Source organism: Thunnus maccoyii, chromosome 20 (genome assembly GCF_910596095.1).
Source record: "Thunnus maccoyii chromosome 20, fThuMac1.1, whole genome shotgun sequence".
Classification (NCBI taxonomy): Eukaryota; Metazoa; Chordata; class Actinopteri; order Scombriformes; family Scombridae; genus Thunnus; species Thunnus maccoyii.
Genome location: NC_056552.1, coordinates 6,619,947 through 6,632,134, shown reverse-complemented (window position 1 = coordinate 6,632,134; position 12,188 = coordinate 6,619,947). Strand labels below are relative to the sequence as shown.

Here is a 12,188-nt window from a genome sequence, read left to right as displayed (position 1 = left end):
ACAGTATCTATCATCGTAAAAGCGTCAGCCAGCTAAATATAGACATTTGTTTTCTTGTGCCTATTCTGGCACTGCATATTTTACCACACATGATATCATGCCCTCCTCTGCTGTTGGCTTGACCGCACACTGAACCCCTATAGAGTTTCACTGGTATATGTACACACGGGGTAATTATCATAACGGAGGCTGTCACTGCCAATTTATCTCACATCACAGATACTTTGTGTCTTATCATACCCTTGTCTGCTGTGGCTTTGACAGGGCAGACAGCGCATTAACCCTAACATTACTCTGACTGAAGCCCAAGAGTTTTAGTGCTCAGACATTGTCATTATACAGTGGGAAATGTCACTGCCAATCCATTACATGCCTGGACTTGTCTCACTTGAATATGCAGCTCTCATTATTTCCACTGCAGTGATTGCACCTATAATTCAGCACATAAATACATACATATAAATAGATTTTTTTTTTTTTACTGAAGCTGAATCTTGTAGAAATTGGCATCCTGTTGTTGCAGTTTGAATTCAGGCCTTTTTTGTCATATTGTTTGCTGTCTCTTTATATATTGTCAAACATACCAGTAACAGCAATGTCATCAATCCTCAAAAGTTACAGCACAGTTCCAGTGAGGCATTTGTTTATCAAGACATACAGTCATGCTAGCAGCTCTGTGAGGCTGTGCAATAGTGCTTTGAGCTAAATGTTAGTGTCAGCATGCAAAGTTTCTCACAGTGAAAATGTTAACATATATACATACACATTTCTATCAATACATCCAATAATTGTCAGATATTTCACTTAAAACCACAAGTGGGGCTATTGGAAAATTCACCAAAGTCTTTAGGACTGCACCACACCACTAGCATGGCTAAAAACTCAAAACATCACTTTTTCTTGATTCTGAGAAGCATTAGTTTGACAATATTCCACTTACTAGCTCTTTCCAGAGCTTTCATCTGAATCAAATGGTCTTCATCGGCGTGTGGAGTCTGCTCTGTTGTTGTTGCTCATGTTTGCCTAACAGATCAATTCTTTCTTGACTTTGGAAAGTGAGCTCAAATGTCAACATGTCCACCTCGATGACAACTAAGCAAACATCTTCAGGTGATGAAGACTGTGTGATCCTGTTGAAAGCTCTAGAAAAAGCTGGTAAACAGACCCTGAGCTCACTTTCCAAGGTCAAGAAATAATTTATCTTTTACGTCAACATGAGCAACAACAACAGAGCAAACCGTTCGATACAGGTGAAAGCTCCAGAAAAAAATAGTGACTGTACCATTAGTTGAGATTGGTTTGTCAAATGTGTAAAGATAATCCCAGTTGGAAGACTGGAATAAAAGGTTTAGGATTAAGCTGATATTATTTTGTGCAGAATTTGCATGGAATTTGGTTTATACTGGTTTTTAAGTCATCACAATTTCACAAGTAAGGTAAATGTAGATAGAAGATAAATTGCATAACTAACAAATAAATTATACATTACACACAAGTTTCCTAATCCACTTTGTCACAAAGATTAATAATAGTAACACCACCCCTCCCACCCCATAGTCATACATGACTGTACACACACAGACGCAAAAAAGTCTACAGTGAGACAAACAGGATGCTTCTAAGACAAAACCCACCTCTTTCATCTGTAAGGGTCCCTCCCTGCATCCCTCCTTTTACAGGAATCATATGAGGAAAGATTAAAAAAACACAAATCTCTTTTTACCTACATCACTGCTGGTAAAACTTATTTATATGCATGTGGACGTGCGATTGGAAGATGGTCTATTTATGCTTAATGCTGCAGGGTCCAGTGTCGGCCTCTTTCGTGTGTGAACAGCTTCATTCCTCTGCACAGCTTAAAAACTCAGTGAGCATGAGGGATTTGGTGCCCCTGTGCCTTGGGAGTATAAACCCCAAAGAGTTTGTGATTGAGGAAATGTTTGGCCCAGAGAGCTCGCTCCCTTTTGAGGTGTTTGCTAGCCAAGGCTGATCCTGACTGCCCTCCAGGGAGCGCGCTCAGTAGGCCTCTTCAAAGAGTCCCAGCTCCCAACGCAGGAAGTCCAGCCCTGTGCTGCTTGGAAACAAGACGAGGCAGACGGGAAGGAAGGTAATCCATGAACACGTAATAGTGCTACTGTCCACACAGCTACACACACACATACACACACAAACGTACAAGCATGTCCGATCAGCCCTTCCTGACACCCGCAGAAGCAGGGTTACTCCTTGGACCCCACAGACATTTAGTTTGATTTATCTTGTGTTCCATGCTGTTAAATAGCCAAGGTGATCACACGCAGCTCGGTAGATGATTCTGGTTTCCTGTATTGCAGCTGCGTGCGTGTGCAGAAACTGTAAAGGTCACTGCAGAGAGCAGCTCTGCCACAACGGCAGATTCTTACCTTCTAAAATACCCTGAAATTTGAATGAAATTTGGTATGCACTATCAAAAATGATGGATGGGAGGTTAGTTTTTGGATCCGGATTGATTGTCGAGTTGGCGGTGGCAAAAGCACAGAAGCATATCAATTGCACAATATTGGAAACAAGTGAATATATGATTTTTCTTCACGGCAATAATGCTGCTTCCTGCTGCTAAGCTGTTTCACACAAGACTTACCTTTCAGAAAAAGATTGATGACTAGCATTGTGTGTAGTCCTTGAATAAGATAAACAACTATGATTTAAGATAAACGTGTTTCTTATTACATGCAGGTATCTGGAAATTATGAAAACCACTAATCCAATCACTGTCTAAAAAAATATATATAAATAAAAAATCTGTTTGTTTGGACAAAACGTCCACAAGGAGATGATCTGACTCTTAAATGAGGGAAGGTTCGGGCTTATTTCAGCTGTTCCAAGTGAAAACCACTAGAGAGCAGTCTTCAATTGATTTTCCATGAATGAAGTATTAACTCATCCTGTGGCCCACAGCTGAGTGAGAATGTGGCTGGAACAAAAACCCAACGCAGTTGCCAATGAAATCAGTAGCCTGGCTTCCATTGTCTGACCCAACCTGGCCCTGCTCATATTATACAGTGTGTGGTGATATTGTGGCAGCAGGGAAATTAGTTTCTGTGGTGTTGTGTCAATGAAGTAAAGATTAGCTGTTTTCATTGTTGTAATGACCCAACATGGAAGGTGAGGCCTTATAATATGAGACAAGGTAACATGTTTGGTTTCAGTTATCTGAGAGTCAAGAAATTCTACTTATTCACTGCAGTACAAGAAGAGAAGAGCGATTTATATTTAAAAACCACCACATTTTGGTACGGTGTCAGGGTGAGTTCACTCCCAAGTCACGTATCTCACAGATTTTTGTTTAAAAACATTGTAAAAACTGAAAATATTTGGCTTTCAGTTAATGCCGCCAGCTGTAAAGAAAACCAAGGAGAGGAAATTTTAGATGTATTATGTCACATTTTGCATCAACTCAACAAAATCCTCACTAGAAAAATTTCTTTCCTGGCTTTCTCTTATTTAATCCATTTTTAGCCTTTGATAGCTCACTAAAAGACAGCACTAATGCATCTGAATCTTTTCATTTCACTAAAATAAAACAGGCTTCATAAGGCTTATGTTTACTGAGGAGTGAGAAACTGTCAATCCAAGACCAGGTGGGTCCTCAGAGATTGCTCTTTTGTATTTTCCCCCTACAATGTAGTTAGATTTGCATTGTTTTTTCTTAAAGCAGCAATATTTTTGTACACACACATGGTTGCTCAGAGTGACGAACACACACAGCCATGACCTGCCCAGCAGCAATCAGCAGACAACATTAGCAACTAGCTGGTGACACCGAGAAGGAGCATTTAGCCAGCGGTGGGTAATAACTCATAACTCATAACACAAATGAGTAAATAAGTAGGTTTCTTTTTTTAGGAACGGTAACTTTTCACGTTCCTTTTAAAACTGTGCTTTTCTTTTTACTGGAGTATTTCTTTGGGCCAGTAATCTACTTTTAACTTCACTACATTTGTCATTCATTCCTTCGTTACAGCTAGTCTGTTATTTACTCTGCGTTTTGTGACATTAATCGTAATGAGCTGTCATCCAAGCTGTGTGCAGGAGAGCTTTAACAAGTCTCTCTTGTGGTGCAAAACGACATGCACTTGTTCTAGATATTAATGAGCTTGGCAAATGCAAAAATTGAGAAAATCAGGCAAATACCTTTTCAGTTTAAGGTTCGATTGTTCTACTAATGTAACTCAAGTCGAGTACCTGCACACTGTGCCACTGGTAGCCTTTTCACAAGCCAGCAGAAATACTTTCACTTTCCATTAATGATGTATTAAAAACGTATTTAGTCTATGCAGAACAAATGTAGACTACACACTGTGTAAAGTCAGGTGATCACTGGATTGATTCTGATATATTAACAGAATCCTCTCGTTGGCAGAGCATGGCTTTCTTTTGATGGAAATCAGCCTTTCTCTAGTTCGCATTGGTTGCTATTTGTTTTATAGCGATGACTGATGGTAAATTCATTAACTAGAATGTCGGCGGTGAAACTGATCTTTGCTTCCACTCGGTAGGCTACCAGTTGTTATTTATTCAGGAAACAATCATTTTTGAGAGGCATAGGAAGAGAGCACATATGGTCGGATAAAACAGTCCTGTTGGGCTTTACACATGACGCACAGGTCTTCCTCTGTATATAGGTTTACCCTACTTCATTCATCGTATTGTGTTGGGTGCCTGTGCTATTGGAGAAAGCAAATCATATGCAGCGCTCTTCATATCAAAGCAAGTGGTTTGTTTGGCTGCATCCATATCAAGATAACCACACATAGGCTAAAGATAACAATAGTAGGCTAGGCAGCTAGCAGGTATGATATTTTAAAGTGATATTATCGATACCTTCATATTGATAAAATCAAAGTGCATTCCCTAGAAATAATCATGTTGCACAGTGGATATTTCTAACCTGATACACAGCGGATGTAACACTTATTATTCCACAAAGAGACTTGAGACTTGACTTGGACACGCTAAACAATATTAAAACACAAAGTAATTTGTACTTTGTGTAGTTTATTGACCAAGTACTTTCATACTTTTACTTGAGTACATTTGTAAAATGATAATTTCTACTTTTACTTGAGAACGTTTGTAAAATGATAATTTCTACTTTTACTTGAGAATTTTTTGATGAGAGTAATTGTACTTTTACTTGAGTACAACATTTTCAGTACTCTACTCATCACAGCATTTAGCACCTAAAGAGCAAGATATTTCTGTTGAGAGAGTAAAGGTCAATTCATCCTTTCCACGCCCACGTGGCCGCAGTCGGTCAGTGTGATGTAAAATTTGCCATCCGCCCATGTCTGCGTGGACCCCTGGGAGTCTGCACGCAGCTGAAAATTTGAGACCACGTAGACTGTACATGCAATCGTGCCGACTGCGCATGTGCTAGAAAAGCAAACAGGAATACTTGTCTCATCTACTGTATGTACTGTATTCCTATTAAGCAGTTTCTTTACTTTTTTCAACTTTTTCTTGTTGTTCTGCAACATACAGAACAACAAAAGTTTAAAGGCTTATCAGATAAACACTGGGCAGCAGTTTATAATATTCATAGACTGGATTTTACAACTCTGGAAACTTATCACGGCTGCATTCTTGTTTACTAGTGCACACATATGGAACACGTCTGTGTCCGCGGACCCCCGATTGTAGTATTTATGGAACTGTGTGTGCATCCATGGTGAGTCCACAGCTGTCTGCGGATGCAGAACACACAAACCATGAATTGGCCTTAAAACAGAGCTGACAGGACAGTGAATAGTGGAATTATTCATCAGGTGGACACAAACACGAAAAGGTGAAAATATGTCAACAGGTTCATTTCACATCCACCTGTTTTGCATTTTCCATTTGTGTATAAGAAAAGCTGAGAGGAAATGATGAAAATTCAGAAAAATGTCTAAATATCACAAAAAGTATTTACACGTGGCTGAGGTGGGAAAGTTGACATATCAATAAAAGCTAAATATGACTAAAAATAACTTAAATGTCTAGTTACGTTTCCACTCCACAAAAAAATAGCAGCAGACAAAAACATTTGTCATTTGGGATTTGTGTGGACAGAACACTGTAACACTCCTCAAATGAATACATGAAGCAGACTGAAATGTCATATTTCCATCATGTTTTCTATTTTTCACTGTTTGAGGTTTGACTGGCAAACTTACTCTTACTCCCATTTCACCCGCTTCCTCTGAAATGGTTTAATGGCCCCAAGTGGAAATATAGCACCACTGACTGTTGATCTTGACAAACCAACCAACTCCAATTCTTTGACAAAAAAGATGATGAATGGAAATGTGTATTATTTCAAATTTTATTTTGCCTATATTGTGGAAATTTGGTTAAAATTTGTGCTAAAATTGGAAATGGAGACCTAGCTAGGGTTGTGTTTACAGCTTGGTTCTACTGCCTCCAAGTGGTTAAAAATCAATTAATGCAGGTTTACAGTGACCGGCTGACCAGCATTGCCTTTCTGACCTCCATGCTATTTACTTTTAAGAATGATCTTGACAGATATATTGTGGTATAAACTGGCTTAAACTTGTCGGATATTCTCTGAAAATCTGACTGGACCTTTTGTGGAAAAATGGTAAACAACTTCACAATGTGAGATGATGAGAGGCCAAAGCCTTAGAGAGCTATAATATTCCCTCACAATAGCAAGAAACTGTTGCCAAGCACCTGATTCCAATCATATGTGATCATATGTGATTATTAGCACCTGTGGGTATCCCTCCTACCATTTTTTCCTCCCACACACGCATGCACATGTAAAAATGCTGTAATACTCCCAGACAGTACGTTTTCAGAAACAATCAGCAGATAGTTTACAGATTACTCCTAGTATCGGAATTATTGGAGTAAATAGTGTCTATGATGGATCTGACACCAAAATTTCCAGAGAATTTATATTAAAATCTGAGCCAAATCTTTGCAACAGAACCATTAGTGAAAAATTCTGAGAAATGTTCTGTTCTGCCCAAGCACTAATGAGCAATGATCACATGTACTGTTCATAGTTGCTGTAGAATGCTGTCTTTTCATTTTAACATTAATAAAATACCACCGATGTCACTGGCTGGTTTGCCCAACATGATGGCTGTGTGGTGATGTAATGGATCCTATGTAGTAAGGATGTTATTCAATAACCTTACATATGAGGCTATTTAAAAAGACAACCACAAAACATTTCACTTTAGCACAAATTCATTTCATTCTCTGCATCTGCATTAGATTTTATTTTGTGGACACAAATGATATTAATAAACATTCCTCCAACTGAGATTGGATCCTTTGAGATGGTTTAGCTATGTCAACAGCTTTGGTTGAAGTTAAGCAACTACAATTTTGGTTATGGTTATGGGATTTGGGTTAGGAAAACATTTTGGGCATAGTTGAATAACAAACTTGTTGCTTTAATCAATGTTTTTCAGCAAAGGATGGAATGACTGTATAATGTGAAAGGTGTCACTTGTGGGGATGAACCCACAGAGAGTTATCACTCAACTCTTGGGAATTATCAGCATCTTTCAGCTCTTTGTTTTGGTTTTCTGACTTGCAACTTTATTGTTTTGATTCAGTCTCAGCTCTTTGTGCATGAAACTATTGCTTTTTTTATTCAGAGAACCTAAACATCATTCCACTTGAATTTTAAGAATCTTTCTTCCCTCCAGAAGAACTGGCAGCATCCTTCTGTTTTGGCCAGCAACCTCAAAATCCCATCCATTTGTCAGAAAAGCAGTCAATCACTTTGCCAGCAAAGCTAATGACTTTAGGTGATGCTGTTGGCAAACTTAAGAGTGAAAGACACACCATCCTTTTCACTCACGGCTCCGTTTATATGGTCTTTTGTGTATTATAAATGGTTATTGTAACAGGTTGGGCATGAATAACCCCGTCCAGCTCTTTCACAGTCTTCCTTGTTTACAGCAGACCTCAATAAAAAGGTATACTGTATGGTTCACTTAAGCTTAAAAACATCTCACATCTCACTGCACAACATAATTACATGCTGTCACTTTGAAATTGTACATGTTAGCTTTGTATTAATAATAAATCAGTCTGTGGTTCAAATGCAGAAATATTGCTTTGCAGGAAGAAAAGCTTTTAAAAGCCAAACATACAATGAGCTCATAAAGGATGATGCAATGAGCATTAAATAGCCAGCATTGTTGGACCAGCTACAATATGAAAATAGCACAACAGTTTAAGGCCGTGTGACCATATAGGATGTGAGTTTCTGCTGCTCGTGTGCAGGTGTGGAAGTCTTTGCAAACAGAGATGCACTGATAAGAGTACGAAAGGAACAGTTCCTCAGACTTAACACTTTTACTTTTGATACTTGGATAATATTTTACTTCTAATCTTTTAAACAAAAAATCAATGCAGTTGCCTTACTGTTAATGAGGCATACTCCTCTGATACTGACACATTACTCAAGTACTCAATCGTTTAACATGATCAAAGTTCCATAACTTGAAGTGAATGTATGTAAAAATGCTCCCTGCAAGACAAAAGCCAGGGCTTCAGCCTGCTGTGACAGTTACCTCTACTTCCACCTCATGATGACATCTGATTGTTTGTGCATGCCCACAAACAGCTATCTGTCTCCTAGTCTTCATTGCTAAGGTTGTTCCATGGATTGTCGTCCACTCACATTTCAGATCGGATTCGGGCTCAAACATGACCAGAAGTATCTGAGAAGTTTTCATTTCAAGTAAAGTACCAGAAAAATAAATGAAATCCTACTACTATTGTTTGTCTACATAGCCTACTGAACCACCGGAAGTCTGCCGAGGGGCAGCTTCCTGGAGTTGGCCAATCAGAGCAGAGCTGGCTTATCAGGAGGCGGGCCTTAAAGAGACGGGAGCTGAAACAGCCCGTTTCAGACAGACGCTGAAGTGAGGGGCTGCATAAAGAGCCAGTATGAAACAAATAAGGAGTTTTTTTTAACTGTAAATCATACAAAGATATTTCAGTAGAGCCCCCACATGTAAATATAGACCAGGAAATGTGCATGATATTCTCCTTTAATGCTCTAATTTAACAGAAGATTACACGCTGTCATTGGGTTCTTGGCTTTAACAGCAGGAGTGAAAGAAACCAGCCTTGTTTATTGGCTCCCATCTGTCTGTCAGCTGGTCAGAAGAAGTTACACAATCATGCAATCATGGACTAAATTACTGATTACTGAGAAGTGATTCTTGGGAATTAAATATTCGCTTATTATGTTCTTCATTAAGCCTCTTTTTCCCTTTTCTCCCATCCGTCCTTCTCATGTTTATCTCCCGCTTGTCCCTAGGACAGTAGCAGAGATAAGGGGCTCCCACAGTCCGGTAAGACCCAGGTGAACATGGGTTCACAGGGGGTCAACGCTGTCAGACACAAGAGACTGATGGAGGGCCTTAATCCTGCCAGTGTCACGGTGATGGATCAAATGAAAACACACACACTTTACACTCACACGGGTTCACACACATTCATGCACAAATGCGTTTGGAAGCATGCAGACATGGACATATTTCATACAGTGAACCATTTTACATTTTGCATACACTAACTTACATGCATAACTCTCTATTTTTCTCCATTTTATACTCTCTCCCACACTCAAACACACACACTCTTATGCACATACCCGGTGCTAGACTGACAGAAACAGGTTGTCGGCAGGGTGAGGGGAGATGTGACTCACGTCCAGCTCATTTATCTGCAATTTGCGGTGTGTATGATTGAGATAGAGTTCACATACTCCCAAGCCTCTCAAACAAAGGGGTTCTCTCTTAAACTAACACAGACATGGCAGAAATAACAGTCACATTCACCATATTGTGCAATTCACTGAATGATATCATGTTCATCTTGAGAAATAGACAGTCCAGCATCTCTGTTCTACTTTATTTTATCTAATTCACTAAAGTAATTGAAGGATATTCTATATCTAGTGTTATATATCTTTATTATTGTTAAAATTAACAGACCAAAACCACTAATTTGTTAGTCTGTCTGTCAATACTTTCTGACTTCACAAATATAGAGTTTTTTTTTTAAAAGCTGGGCACTGTAGTTTTTAGCAAATGTCACTCTATCATGACTAAACAGTGCATTTTGTGGGGACTATTCTCATCTGTGGATGAAAACACATTTGGTTTGCTAGTGAGTATTTCAAGCAGCAGGATGTTGTATGTGGGATCAACTCAAAGTTAACCACAGTGTGTGTGTGTGTGTGTGTGTGTGTGTGTGTGTGTGTGTGTGTGTGTGTGTGTATGTGTGTGTGTGTGTGTGTGTGTGTGTGTGTGTGTGTGTGTGTTCATAGTAATGTCACCCATTGCAATGATGATGGGATTTCTTGACAACACACACACAAAAAAAATAGTCTTAAGAAGTATCCTTTGGTAATGTTCAAAACCTGTTTGTCTGCTTTTTAACATTCACGGAATATATACATATACATATAAACACCCTCTATCTCTTTCACTGAGACACGTAAACATGCACTAATGATGTATATTTTCTCAGCGCACACACAGACACACACTCTAATTTATACTGACACACAGATGGCCCCTGCTCTGACCACAAATGTAGTGTAACCCCTGCTCCCTGTGGTGCGTCCAGGACTCCGACTGCCAGTAAAAGCAAGGGATGCTTCATGGCTCAACAATTCGCTGGGTAAATGGAAAGGGTTTGGTGTGTGACCTCAAACACTCTCCTTTCTGTCTCTCTTTCTCTAGCCCACTTTCTCTTTTTTATTTCATTTTGACCACTCCTAGTTTCGTTGGCTTTCATTTAATCTGATTTGTCCCTTGTCTTCTTTTTATGTCTTGTGTTACTTTCTTTCTGTCCTTCGCCTTTGGGGCGGTGGACGTTTTGATCTTTTTTTGCTCACTTTTTTTATTCTCCTTCTATCTGTTTTCCACTCTTCTCTATTTCCTTAAATGATTATGTGGCAATCGACGTGTACAAAAGAGGATCAGATTATATTCTAGTATCCCAAGAGTGATAGTGAGTAATTGTAGCTACTTTTTACACTAAAATATTGGTCTGTGATATTGAAAGACTTTCTTCTTAACCGACCCTTTTTTTCTCTTTCTCTTGCTTTCTGGCTATGACAAAGTCACCAACAGAGGTACAAAACAAGTTCTCTCATTCTCTAAGGTGCACTTTTAAATCTTATTTTTCCCTTTCCTATTTTTGCTCTTCTTCTCTCATTGTCTCTATCTCTTGATCTTGCTTTCTCTCTCTCTCTCTGTCTCTCTCTCCCTTCTCGGTAGAGGTGTGATCCACCTCCCCCTCTGTCTGAGGTCAGGAGCAAAGTGAGGACACAAGGAAGGCAAACCTCAGCTCACAAATATGAGCAGTATGAAGAAAAACTGTGCATTTCTGTAAAGTCTGGTTCAGTGGGTTTATTGGGTAACGGATACGCTGAAATTGAGTCCAAACTTTGGTTTAGCCAAAAAGGTTTTAATGGTATTAGAGACATTACTTCATGGGGAAGTGGGTTCTATCATGAGTAGCCTGCCGAGATTAAAAATCAGTGATCAGAAAATTGAATAATTACATCTTTGCTATGTGACTCCTGTCACCGACAATTGCTACTGCTGTTTAATATCTCAGAAGTAATGAGTAGGAAGAGCTGCACACAGGAAACACAACACATTATACAGAATAAAAAGGCACCTCAGTCAGTGTTTTCAATGAGAAAAAAATTAGCTTGTATGTTTGAAATATGGCTCTGAAATTCCATATTGTGTTTCAGTAAAGTGAGAAAACCTCAAGAGGTGTGAGAGCCTGTAGAGCCAATATCAAATCCAGTACTCCTATCACCTTAACGTTAAGGAAAGTCCAGCTAGGTGGATTTGGGTGTGTAGCACAAGTACACACACACACACACACACACACACACACAAACGTGCACACGCACACACACATGCTTCCACAGTCATAAAAACAGCGAGAGAAAGAAAGACTTTTTAGATTGGAGAGGACAGGCAGGGATCAGGAGTGCAGAGGGAAAGGGTTAGGGTTAACTTTCCTCTAAAGGGTGTCAAAAAAGGAACTAAATTGGGTGTCAGAAAGCACTAAGGAGCTGGAATAAGTCGGGGTCCCCAGCTCCCATGTGGGTGGGTGCTCGCTTTATATTTTACAGACAATGT

General features: G+C 39.3%; 1 protein-coding gene across 2 annotated transcripts in view; it reads left to right on the top strand.

Annotated features, from left to right (window-relative positions):
- Positions 1–12,188, top strand: part of meox1 (mesenchyme homeobox 1) — a 40,647-nt gene that overhangs the window by 18,278 nt on the left and 10,181 nt on the right. The window contains exons 1-2 of one of the 2 annotated variants that reach the window (XM_042396436.1): positions 8,898–8,933; positions 9,335–9,457. The gene's annotated coding sequence lies outside the window, so the exon portion shown is untranslated. Of the gene's footprint in view, positions 1–8,897; positions 8,934–9,334; positions 9,458–12,188 lie in introns of those variants that run through there. The other variant, XM_042396435.1, reaches the window with a different exon arrangement.